This window comes from Henckelia pumila, chromosome 3 (assembly GCF_033568475.1).
Source record: "Henckelia pumila isolate YLH828 chromosome 3, ASM3356847v2, whole genome shotgun sequence".
In the NCBI taxonomy this organism is placed as follows: Eukaryota; Viridiplantae; Streptophyta; class Magnoliopsida; order Lamiales; family Gesneriaceae; genus Henckelia; species Henckelia pumila.
Window position 1 is genome coordinate 202,946,499 of NC_133122.1, and position 13,349 is coordinate 202,959,847.

The 13,349-nt window shown below is 36.0% G+C and overlaps 1 long non-coding RNA gene across 1 annotated transcript; it reads right to left on the minus strand.

Annotated features, from left to right (window-relative positions):
- Positions 1-1,051: 1,051 nt before the first annotated feature.
- LOC140893452 (uncharacterized) lies at positions 1,052-2,109 on the minus strand. The gene is made up of 2 exons (XR_012153149.1): positions 1,883-2,109; positions 1,052-1,369 (listed from the first exon to the last, which is right to left on the minus strand). It is a non-coding gene; the product is annotated as an uncharacterized lncRNA (long non-coding RNA).
- Positions 2,110-13,349: the final 11,240 nt, after the last annotated feature.

Here is a 13,349-nt window from a genome sequence, read left to right on the forward strand (position 1 = left end):
AGCCAAAACATATCATGAGTTATTGTCCATTTATTGAATTAGATCGTCTCTAAGTACCAAATAGTTCTCACGTATCACCTGAAGACATATCTCAAATCTCTAGTTCAACTCGACAACAGGTCTGAAAATCCAAAAATTCCCAAATTATTATATGTACAACTTGACTTCGTATTTCAAGAACTTAATATATAATTAAACACCCCGAAGAGTTTGTAATTTGATCATAATTGCTTTCTAACTGTTCCTCCAGTACCTTAGCATTTCAGCGGTAAATAAATCTCCATCTTATCCAGAAATCTTCCTAAATATTCTATTCATCCTTTTGTACCCATATTTGGTGCACTAGTCTTACCGGTTGACATTCACAAAATCTTAGAACACTAATATAAAGTACCCAAAAATGCTCTAGGGACAACTCTATTTCCCTATCTCGAGACTGATTACTCATCCAGCTTACCAAATTCATCTGTTCACTCCTAACAATTCTATTTAAAATTAAAACAACCCACTCAATTAATTTACTTCCTAGCAGTCTACTTGTTAGGATTAGATATAATTAGTAGTCGACATTCCTCGTATCACAACAATAACTTAGGATTTTATATAGTATTAATGCTAAATACCAACGGTCTAAACGCTTACTATGCGGCTACGAGCCAATTCTATATACAAGAATCTGAAATAATAATTGAAATTATGATCCACCCAAATCTTCATCATGATGCATCATGAAAGGAAACAAACATACAAGTAATGTTTCTTAATATGAAATGAAATAATGGAAGCATTACAAACAAACGAGCTGAGATTAAAAATCTAGATAAGTTAAACAACTCACTCATAATTTAATTTTAGGGATGAATGAATAATAATTAGGGGTGTTCATTGGTCGGTTCGGTTTAAAATTATCTTATTTCAGTTCTGTTTTTCGGTTTTCTGTTTATAAAAAATGTAATCCAAAGTCAAACCATTTCATTTCGGTTCGGTTTGGTTTTGGTACTATAATGGACCGGTTTTTTTGGTTCGGTTTGATTATTAATAATACATTACATAATGAAAAATTATAAATTTCATTTAACATGTAATTTAAATACCCAAACACACAACTTAAAATTATAGTTGTATAGTGAAAAAAACAAAAAAATAACAATAAAAAACAAACATATAACATCACTACCATAATATTTTTGTTAAAAAAAAAACACAAAACAGTACATAGATTTACATATTCACGATGCTACTAAGTTTACTTTGTTGGTGCCATCTTTCAAATTTGAATGGAATGCTTGAGCTCAAGTTTGAACATTAATATGCCAAAAATTTTCATCAAAACTTTGTCAATGCTTCCCTGCTCCACACTCGTCAATTTCTTCAATAAAAAATTGGAAAGTGGAAACATAATCAGTATATAAATCAAGGTCTATATATCCTAAATTACTAACATGAATACTAAAATTTGATATAAATTATTGAACTTGGGATTTGTTTGTTTTTTAAAAAAGCCGGTATGAATTAATTCAATAACATTGTGGTTTAGATAGGTTGATTGGAAGTTTACAAGGAAACTAACACGGGTGAAATAAGCTTAAAGCTTATTGTACTTTAAAAAAAACAAAGAAAAGAAAATCTTAAAGCTTATCCCTGCTATTATGCTCCTAGGACCCCATCTCTCCACAAGCTGGCAAGCATGATTTTAGCTAACTTGTAGCATCATCACATGACAGCAAAGTCTTCTTCTTGTCGCCCCTAATACACAGTATGCACACAATCGCATCGAGCCCCATCGAAAAAAAAATCTTTGACTGACAACTTGCAATTGAAATTAATAGCTCAAGAACAAACAAGAAGTGAGCAGACGAGTAGGAGCAAGTAAGCAACTAACCAAGAAAGTAAGCAACTCAGAAAACACAAGCGGCGAACAAAGCAACCGAGCGGTGAGCAGCAACAAACAGAGCAACCGAGCGATGAGAAACGACGAACAGAGGCATAAATCGAGGAGGAAGAGAAGGAGGAAAGCTCAGGTGGACGATGGAAGGCGGTCTGCAAAATTTGTGAGAGTGCGAGTGAGGCTAGGGTTTAGGAATTAGAGCGATGGGTGAATCGTGACTGCGCGTGAGTGAGAGGAAAAGACATCAATTATCCCAATTAGGGCCCAGGGACTAAAATATAATATAATATGTAATATATGGAATCTAATAACTAGTGACTAAATTCCGGCCGGTTCGGTTATTTTGGATTTTTATGAATAAAAACCGAAATCAAACCGAGAAACTGAAAAATTAAAAATTTATATCCAAAACCGAACCGAAAAACCTAAAAATCGATCCAAAAAAACCGAATTTTTTGGTTCGGTCGGTTTTTTCGATTTTATCCAAAATTTGAACACTCCTAATAATAATAGAGGCTTCATGAATAATGAATATGAGTCCACAAGATACAAATATCGTGATCATTCATCCATGGGTAATGAAATCATGCTCAAACAATCAAAGCACAATTAAGAGCTAGTGTGACTTCAGTCGAAAGAAGTCCACAAAGTTAATAATCTGAGAAAACAACGGTTTCAAAGTAAAATCACATGTCAGCCACACAATATGAGTAGATCACCAAAAAGAAAAACAAAGTGAATCTTACTCACATCAACATGTGGCTCTAGGACCGAAGAAAAAATTCAAGATGTGTGAAACATTAACAAGATTTTACTAAGAAGTTCAACCAATGCCAAAGTAGAAGAATTCAACGCTGATTAATGTCATACGAATCCGTAAATGCTCAAAAGAAGTGCAAAGAAATTTCGGATATTCAAAAGTACATGTTGCAACGGGTTTGAGCACAAAAGGAGGAAAATGAAATAACAATCGGAATAATAGTTCACATAATTGAAAGACTCATAGTAACTGACTCACTATTTTCAAATATCATATTTGCCCAAAAACGAAAGAAAACTCAAACTATCCATAATACTATAAAACCAAGTTCGTATCTTAAGTCTTCACATGAGTTTTATTCATAAACTTAACTGACTAAACACATATCTAGAATTTTTTAAATAAACTATTCACTTAGTTGTACCCGATTAAAAAAAATACATTCATAATAGAATATTTCACAACAATGACACCCAAATAATATTTTCTAATGCACAAGTTTAATATTTTTCAACAAAATCTTACAATCCCATAAAAATCATTAAAACTTCCTAATAACTCATACAACTTCCACGTACTGTCTAAAACTGGAAGAAATATTAGTACACCAACCCCGCTTAATATAAAGTCGCATGCTATAAAAATAAACATTTGAATGACACACTTTAATCTACAAAAAGAATTTTTTTTTGTAAAACAAAATAAACACTAAGCTACTCATTTAAATAAATTAAATACCTAATTTTATAAAAATATTTTAAAAGGGATGACATCAAAAGATTTAAAGTATTAATTCAAGTATGACTAGCATATAAAAATCTTTAAAACTTACAGATTTTGAGGCGAGACTTCTCGAGTTTCTGGCAACCGGCAGTAGGCACAATCCAAACCAGAACCATGCTCTGATACCAACTAAAATGACCACTAGTTCTACTTTAAAATAATTTAAATAAAAATGCAGATTTTTCAAAAATTTCGGCATGACCCATCTGTTTATTTTAAAATCCACCTGACGCAGAAAACAAACAACAAAAGCAACCGAAAATACAGATAAACTAAACCAGAATAAATGAAAGAGAAACTAGGGGAAAAGGTTCAACATCACAAACATCAAAATATTGCAATTTAATCCTTACAGACCAAGAAACAAATCTTAAAAATCATTTCATGTACATTTTCCAAATAAACAAAATAAATATTTCATAATATTTAAGTTTGAATAAACTTATGCTGAAGAATAACATAGGTCGGAGGGATGTGTCGTGCCGGCATCGCAGTCCACTCGAGAGTCATGGCCCTCGATCTCAACAAAGTACAACCTGCACCAAGCATAGTAGTGAACCTAAAAGCCCATCAAGATTTAAATAATACAGCAAGGGTTCAAAATAATGCGTCGTACTAAAATTAGTACTAAGTATACAATGAAATTCACACGAATGGAGAGCGCCATAACATGCCCGAAGTAGGAACAATAGTAATATGCGATGAAAAACAACATTCATGATTCAGTTATCCTTTACATTTACTTTTGAAATTAGATCCTTGATTGTGACTATGATTTTGATCGATCAATGACTATTGTAGTAGCCCGGTTCCATTTTACAAGATTAAGTGATTTTAAACATGTTAGAAAATGACATATAATTTTAAAAGTGTCAAAACATGTTTAAGGAGTCCTTATTTGGTTAAAATAAATGGAAAATCAGATCCGAAATGTCCGAAAATGGTAGGGTAGATCCCGGGAGACCAAAAATGAGTTTGGAAGGACCAAAACAGTTCGGAGCATACGGACCACTTCGGGCCCTCCAAACCACTTCGGGCCGTCCAAACTCAGCAGAGCCCATGTGTCAAAATGGCTCGAACATGTGGCAGTTCGGGCCGTCCGAACCAAGTTCGGACCGTCCGAACTCCGCCTATAATAGACCCTCCAAAATTCAGAATTTCACACCAAATTTCATTTCTCTCTGGGTTCTTAGGCTTTTCTAGGGGTTTTGGGGTGTTTCCAGCCTTCCTAGGCTTGGTCCGGAGATTGACCAGGTGCTCCGAAATTGCGGCGGAGCGGTGCCCATGTTCTGGGGCAGTCATCATCATTGGGCTGACGACGGACGCAGGTATAGCTCTGGATCCTTATAGTAAATAGGGAGAATGCTATAGATTAGTTAAGGCTTTTAGAATAAGATTATAATGCATGAGTACTTTGCATTGTAGTGCGGACTATAGGCTTGGATATAGTGCTGGCATAGGTTGCCTAGTAGAACTAAGGTACGTAAGTACAGACTGAGATAGCCAGCTGAATATACATGTTTATGTGTTGCATAATTATGTGTTGCATTATTATCTGTCATGATATGCATGATTTACTGTTCATAATTTGTATGCGGCATTTGCATACCATGTTGAGCCTGTTTGGATATTGAGGATACGGTGGCCTATAAGATTGATTGTGCGGTGGTGTCTGAGGCCCTGGTTGATTCGCCTGTGGGTTTCCGTATCTCAAATTTGGATGGTCCTTCCAATCAGGATTGTATGTGTTGGAGTATGGATCATACTTTCGCTGTGGAGGTCCAGGAAATCCACCAGTAGCATTAACATGTTTGACCGACTCCTCTTGAAGTGTGGGACACATGTCAGTAGCGTGTCCCATCGCATTGCAAATTCCACACCCTTTCACAGTTTGTCCATTCCCTACAGCCATTTGACGCACAAGAGATGTCAATTCAATTAATTGTTGCTCAAGGGAAGGGACATTTACCTCGGTGTTTTTTCTTTGGTACATGCTCATTCTTGATGGTGCCAAATTGTTGTGAATTGGCAGCCATACTCTCTATCAAATTCCTCGCTTGTACCGGGGTCTTGTCCACAAAAACTCCTCCACTGACTGTGTCTAGCATACTCCTGTCATGATGTAACAAACCTTCATAGCAAAATTGTATCAATTGATTTTCACTTATCTGGTGCGGCGGACAGCTAGCACAAAGCTTCTTGAACCGCTCCCAGTACTCATGCAGTGATTCTCCGGAGTATTGCTTGATTCCATAGATTTCCTTCCGGATGTTCGCGGCTCTAGATACTGGGAAGTATTTCTCCAGAAAGATTCTTTTCATCTCAGTCCAAGTCGTGATGGATCCAGAGGGTAAATAATATAGCCAATCCTTAGCAGCACTCTTCAAGTAGAAAGGAAAGGCTCTCAGTTGGATCTGCTCCTCTGTCACTCCATGGGGTTTCATACTTGCACAAACCACATGAAATTTCATCAAGTGCTTGTTAGGGTCCTCACCTACAAGACCATGAAAAGAAGGCAATAAATGAATTAATCCAGATTTAAGCTCAAAAGTAGCATTATTTTCTAGAGTAGGAAAAATAATGCATAAAGGTTGTTGATTGGGATCAGGAGTGCCCAATTGTCTCAAGCTCAGATTTGCATTGTCAGTCATCTCTTCTACGATGTTTTCAGTTTGATTTTCTTCCTCCTCCAATTTCTGTTGAGCTTCCTTACTTCTTCTATGGAGTGTTCTCTCTATCTCTGAATCGTAATGGAATTCTTTTTCATAAGATTCTCCTGTAAGCATGAACAAACCAGAGTAGCACTGGGAGAAAAGAATATAAATAAAAAATAAAAATAAATAAAAAAAACAAGAAAACAAAATAAATTAAACGCCTTCCCCGGCAACGGCGCCAAAATTTGGTAGCGCTTAGTCGTGTCGCGCCCAAATTAACCCAACTCAGATTAACTAAATAAACATGTAGTAGCGAGAGTAGGGATCATTCCCATGAGGAAAGTGAAATTTATTTGTGTTATTAAAAATACTGGAAATAAATAAAAGGGGATTTTAGATTTTAAAAACTACTATGCAAGAATTAAAATAAGAAAAATCAATAAACTAACGAGACTTGGTATCGATCGACTACACCCTTGAAATTATTTATTCGATCATCGATTCCCTAAAAATAATTAATTCACATTGAATATTCATCATTGAAAATTTAATTCATGTTTTACCTTAATTTTAGTTAATTAGAAAACAGCATTCTAAATTAACCCTTACCAATAAATTAACCAAGATTCCAGCGATCTAGATTTAAATCTAAGGTAGCATTCAAATGAGTGAAACTGATGAAGCTAGACAACACAAACACCAGCGATTGTATTTAGCCTAGTCAATTGTTGTTCCTACGATTTAACAAATTCAACAGCAGAAAATATTAATCATAGTTTCTTCACAAATTAGATAATTCAAACAATTACGGATTTGAGTTCTAATTTAGCAATAGATTGTATAGCAAAATCTTAAGGTGATCAATCTTAAGATCTCACATACAAGCATGACAATCAATCCAAAACAACTCTTGATACGCAATGTGGAATTAAACAATGAAAACTGAATCTCACAAATTACATAACTCAAGGGTTCGTCTTCCTCAACCAAGTACTAAAACTTAGTCACAACGATTCATGAATTTTCTAGAAAAATTCATGAAAGAAAATTAAATCTAAGGAAAAAGAGAAGAAACCTAGCCACCAAAAAAGTTTTTCCACGTTTTAAGCCTCACAATCTGATGATTGAATTTCTAAAAAATCGGAATCAAGACCTAATAAAAGTCTAGAGTCTAAAATAAAAGAGTTCCCAAAAATAAAAATTCTTCCCGAACAGACCCGCTCGCTCGATCGGTAAAATGTTGCAGATCGAGCGAGCATATTTTTTCCAGCTACTGTTTTCATAATTTTTTGGCCGCTCGATTGGTAAAATGTTGCAGATCGAGCGAGCTACTTTTTTTTCAGCGAGCAGCGATTTTGAAAAATTTATATTCGGAGATCTAGCCGTCGGATTGAGCTGAAATTTGGACAGCAACTTCACAACATCGTGAATTTCATTCTGAATGGTGTAGATCGGATTTGAAGCTCTGTAAAATTAAAAATGATTTTTGGATCATTGTTGCTCCGTAATTCTTCTCTTATCTCACTCTTTCCTTCCATCTTTAGCTCCTTTTCTTCACTTTTCCTATATCAAATCACATACCATGATTAGGAACTATAACATGAATTTAATCAATCAAAATATACCTAATCATCACAAATTATTGAAAGAGTGGGTGCCCGGTGAGCCAACTTGTGGCTAAGGGCTTTGATGACTCTATGTATAAACAATCTTTTGTTTAATATAATTTACACTTTGATAATGGTGTCTACTTTATCTTTTATCATATTATTATGTTGTGACATACTATAAGATGTTTAGATGAAGACCTTGAATATACTATAGTGTATGTAAGATGTGGTAGCACATGGGGATGGCTATCATGAAACACATCTTATAGTCACTGTATATTCTAAACAGTTCCTAGTCGATTGAGCCGTCCGTTAATAAGGATAAGGATCTCTCGAGATTGAGACTAGCATTTGCGATGCCGAGTACCACGTTTCATTGGTATGGAACATAGAGATGTTCAAAGCATGCAAATGGATATTCATATGATGAATGATCGAACTACCTTATCCGGACTTTCCAAGTGGTTATCACTTATCGAGTGGATAAAGTCCGCGCTTTTGGTTGTACACCATTAGTCCTTACTACTTGAAACATCATTAAGACTCTATATGCTAGTACTGTACTTTGACTCGTTTACCGACTCTATTGGGGTCATCAGGTGTTGGGATTGGGTACAGTTATGACACATATAGGAGTCGATGCTTTGTTGTCAAGGATTCACCACATACTTGCGAGTGTGGATATCCTATGCAATCTGATGAGATATTAGTGTGACGAATCTCTGGCCAGAGTACATGATGTGTTTTAGGTTAATGGTTATCCTAGTAACACATGCGATGTCACTATTTGATCTTCAAGATGCATTGCATAGTTATCGAATCTCGAACGACTCTCGATTTACCAATGGTTGTTGATTCGATCGGGATATATGGATGAAGGGACCGTACTGTACGCTAACAAAAATCTATTGGTTCTTGCAGGCACTATCAGTGATACCTAGGAAATCATGGGGCGATGTTGCTAGGCGCTCTTACCATGATTCGATGGGCAAATCGGAAATTGTTGTTCCGAGTCACAAGGAGTTGTGAGCCCACGGCTAGCTGTATCCCTGAACCACTGAGGGTCACACAAGTAATGGATTTTTAATCCCCGTTGAGATAGTTAAATTTAAAGATTTAAATTTAATGAACAAAGAAGTAGGACTTCTTATATCAGAGTAGAGGAGTAAGATTTCCGAAAATGACATAGGGATGGGCATTTTTGGAAACCACTGAATTCGGATTCAGAAAATTTATCTTGACTTTAAAAGATGCAGAAATGGTTTCTGTGCACATTGGTGAAATTGGTTTATCAATCTGAGTCACAATGAATTTTATATTAATTTCTGAACATGCGGGCTTTGCTTGTCAGACTTGAACTTATGACTAATGGGCCCTAAGCTGTTAGCAGCCCACATTATAAATAAGTTATTGCAGTACAGAAATTACATAACAGAGGTCACAAAATTTTCGAAAAACCCTAGCTGTGTTTTTTAAGTGGCCGTCGCCCCCTTCTCCTCTCTCTGCTCGTAAAATTCCAGCCTGTGAATTTTGAATTTGCAGTCTGATTTAACGGATCAAATTCGTTAATTCTCTTCGTAGAAACTTCTGATAGATTTTCTAGTGCAATCTATCAGAGGGATTAAACTTCTGTTCGTGGACCTAATTGAAGAATTGTTCGTCCATCAGTTTCTGGGATATACAACAAGAGCAGAGTTATCTGTTAGTGTCCATAATCTCGTTTCGAGATTCAAGGTAAAAATTTAATTGTTATTTAATTTTTACACGCACAATTTAATCGTAAAGTTTTGATACCCATGATATGAAATCGTTCCATATAAAAATTTTAAACTTCCGCTGCACCGGGTATCAATTCTGATTGATCTGATCACAGTTTTCCAACAGTGGTATCAGAGACAGGTTGCTCAGATCAAGCGATTAAATTAATCAATTGTACAAAATTTTTAAGCCTCGGTTTTTGAAACAAAAAAAATTAAAATTAAATTTTTTCGAAGGGCAAAACACGGGCAGCGATTGGATCGCTGCCCGGCCCGAGCCCTTTTTGGGGCGCGGGCTGCCCGGGATCGTCCCGGGCGGCCCGGAAAAATTAATTTTTATTTTTTAAATTAAAATTTTAATATGTTAAAATTTTATTTTTGGTCCGATCGAAAATTGTTTTTGATTGGTCCACGAGGCGTCGGATCGAATTGTTCGAGTCCGAAAATTTTAAAATTGATTTTTGGATAAATTTGAATTTTTGGAAAATTTATAGATTTTATCCGTTAAATCAGATTTTATGAAATTAATTATTTTTGGTACAATTGATGATAAGATATGATCTTATGGAAATATTGAGTAAAATATGATTTTATGTATAAAATTGGATTTTATATGTAAAATATGATTTTATTTGATAAAAAGATAAAATATGATTTTGTATGTAAAATAAGATTTTATATATGGAATATAATTTTATCCTTTTAATTTAAATTGTCATTGCATGTTATCCAATAAATTAATTTTGAATTAAATATTATTGGATAAGGATGATCGATTGCCATGACCAATTTTGTAGGTGTATGTTAGGGAATTTACATTTGTTTTTATTGTTGTTGGATTTATTAATGGGCCTGGTTTATGGCCCGATATGAATTGTCATATGTAATAAAAGTGGGTCTGGTTTATGGCCCGTTCCCACCCCTTAAAATGTATCCCCTACTTGTCATAGTTATTTATTGTAAATACATTAGACTTAGTGGGAGATGAAGTTTTGAAGACGGAGGTGGGCCCAACAGACAATAAAGACTGAAGAAATGTAAATTGGAAGCTTAATGTAATAGGATTGCATTGCATACCTGCATATTACCTAGGATTGGACTTAGACTCGTGATTGGCAACCACGGGTCGATTAGAAATGGAATCGATCATCCTATATAATATATGATATTATCGTTGTATGCATGTTTTAGACTAAATTGTATGAATCCCGCAAGCATACAAATTTTAAATGATGAGACAAAATTTCAAAATTAAAATTCCTCATTTTAAATATGATTTAAAATTGATATCAAGATAAATAAAGGAAATTTAAATATTGTTTAAATGTTCCTACCTTCCATCAATGATCAATGTATGAGATGCTACCCGCGGATACGGTCCGGCTCATATTATTGGGGGGGCCCGTTCGTCGGAAAGCTGTACATTGGATCGACAAATGTTGTAAGTTGGGTGGAACTCCCATGGGATCGGCTCATATTATTGGGGGATCCACATGGCGACCGTCCATCACAACTTAAATTGATGGGTCATCTTGACATGTCACAATAAACGGCGTCATATTATTGGGCCCTTATTGGACATGAGGTAAATACATGGGGGTTGCTTTGGAAGCAATTGGGCTCTACCTTTTGAAAATTATGGTTGGCTGATATTATTCGGGACCATAGTTTGTCAATTGGACTCCATGTTCCCACTAAGGAAAACAGTTTCCCGTTTTCACTAGAGGGTAGTGAAATCGTTAAAATAGTGGGAGTGAGATTCATAAAATAAATTTCGCCTATTTTATGTCTTAGTAAATTAATTAAACAATCACTGATTATTGTCTGTTTCTTTTCAGTATTTCATTAAGATGAATTCGCGCAATCCACTATTCTCTATTCTCGAACAAAATAAACTGACTGGCGCAAACTATACGGAATGGTTCCGTAAGTTGAAGATTGTCTTGACCTCGGAGAAGATGCTCTACGTGTTAGAAAAATCTTCTCCGAAGGAAGCACCAGCTGATATAAGTCCGGAAGAGTTGGCCAAACTTGATAAATGGTGGGACCATGATATCAAGGCCAAATGCTATATGCAAGCTTCGATGTCTGATGAACTCCAGAGGCGATTTGAGGATACCGTGAATGCTGCTGACATTCACGTACAACTCAAGGAACTTTTTGGGGCTCAATCGAGAGCTGAAAGGTTCGCTACTGTAAAAGAGCTAATGACGTGTTGCATGCGTGAAGGGACTTCGGTCCGTGATCATGGGGTACGAGTGATTTGGCTCATTCAGTAGTTGGTAACGCTTGATTTGGTGTTGGAGCATGAACTCAATGTGGACTTATTACTTCTCTCTCTTCCTTCTTCGTTTGACGGATTTGTGGTGAATTTCAATATGAACAAGATAGAGGCCTCCCTTGAAGATATGGTCAATATGCTTGTAACATATGAAGCCACTTTAAAGAAGGATAAACCAGTTCTCTTGGTGGGCTCCTCTTCTTCAGCTAAGAAGGGGCCAAGTACAAAGGGTAAGAAACGTTCTGCCCCACCCAAGAAAACCGGACCCGAGAAGAAGAACAAGACAAAGGCTTCAAACATGGAAAAGTCCAAGGATGTTTGCCATCACTGCAAGAAACCCGGTCATTGGAAACGTAACTGCAAGGAATATCTAGAGCAGTTGCGAACTGCGAAGGGTATGTTTTATATTGAAATAAATGTTTCACTTAATACTACTTCTTGGGTATTGGATACCGGATGTGGATCTCACATTTGCAATGATTTGCAGGTGATGACAAGAAGTCGCAAGCTTAGAATGGGTGAGACCCAGCTGAGGCTCGGAAATGGTTCTAGAGTTGAAGCCAAAGCTGTGGGAGACGTTTATTTAATTTTGCAGAACGATTTTAAGTTACTTTTGAGAGATGTTTTATTTGTTCCAGATTTGATTAAAAACATTATTTCTGTTTCTATACTTGATAGAGATGGTTTTTCTTGCAATTTTGTGAATGAGATTTGCAATATTTACAAGAATGAATGTTTTATTGGAAATGGACAACTTGAAAACGATCTATATAACTTAAAATTAAAAGACGTTCCAATAAATTATGTTGATAAACCAGTAACAAGAAACAAAAGGAAAATCGATAGTCAAAACCCGGCAAACCTTTGGCATGCTAGGCTAGGTCATATTTCCTCAAGGAGGATGAACAAGCTAGTGGGAGAGGGCATGTTTGATATGTCTGATATTAACTCTCTACCTACTTGTGAGTCCTGCCTGAAAGGAAAAATGACTAAATCCCCTTTTAAGGGGAAACCTGAGCGTAGTCAAAATCTGTTGGATTTGATCCATACAGATGTTTGTGGTCCATTTAGAATTGGTACTCAATTTGGCCACACCTACTTCATTACCTTTACTGATGATTATTCAAGGTATGGGTATTTATATTTAATGAAATATAAGTCTGAAGCATTTGAAAAGTTCAAAGAATTCAAGGCTGAAGTATAAAACAAGCTAGGTAAAAATATTAAAGCACTTCGATCGGATCGAGGTGGAGAATACTTAAGTACCGAGTTTTGGACTATCTGAAAGAGAATGAGATTCTCTCTCAGTGGACTCCTCCTATGACACCTCAGCTGAATGGTGTATCGGAGCGTCGTAATCGAACTTTGTTGGACATGGTTCAATCCATGATGAGCTTCACTGAGCTTCCACCTTCGTTTTGGGGCTACGCGCTTGAAACGGTGGTATTGTTGTTGAACAACGTCCACACCAAAGCAGTGGATAAAACACCATATGAGTTATGGAATGGCAAAGCTCCTAAGTATTCGTACTTGAGAATTTGGGGATGTCCTGCTTACGTGAAGCAGACAGTGGGAGATAAGTTGGATAGTCGATCCACCTTATGTTATTTTGTAGG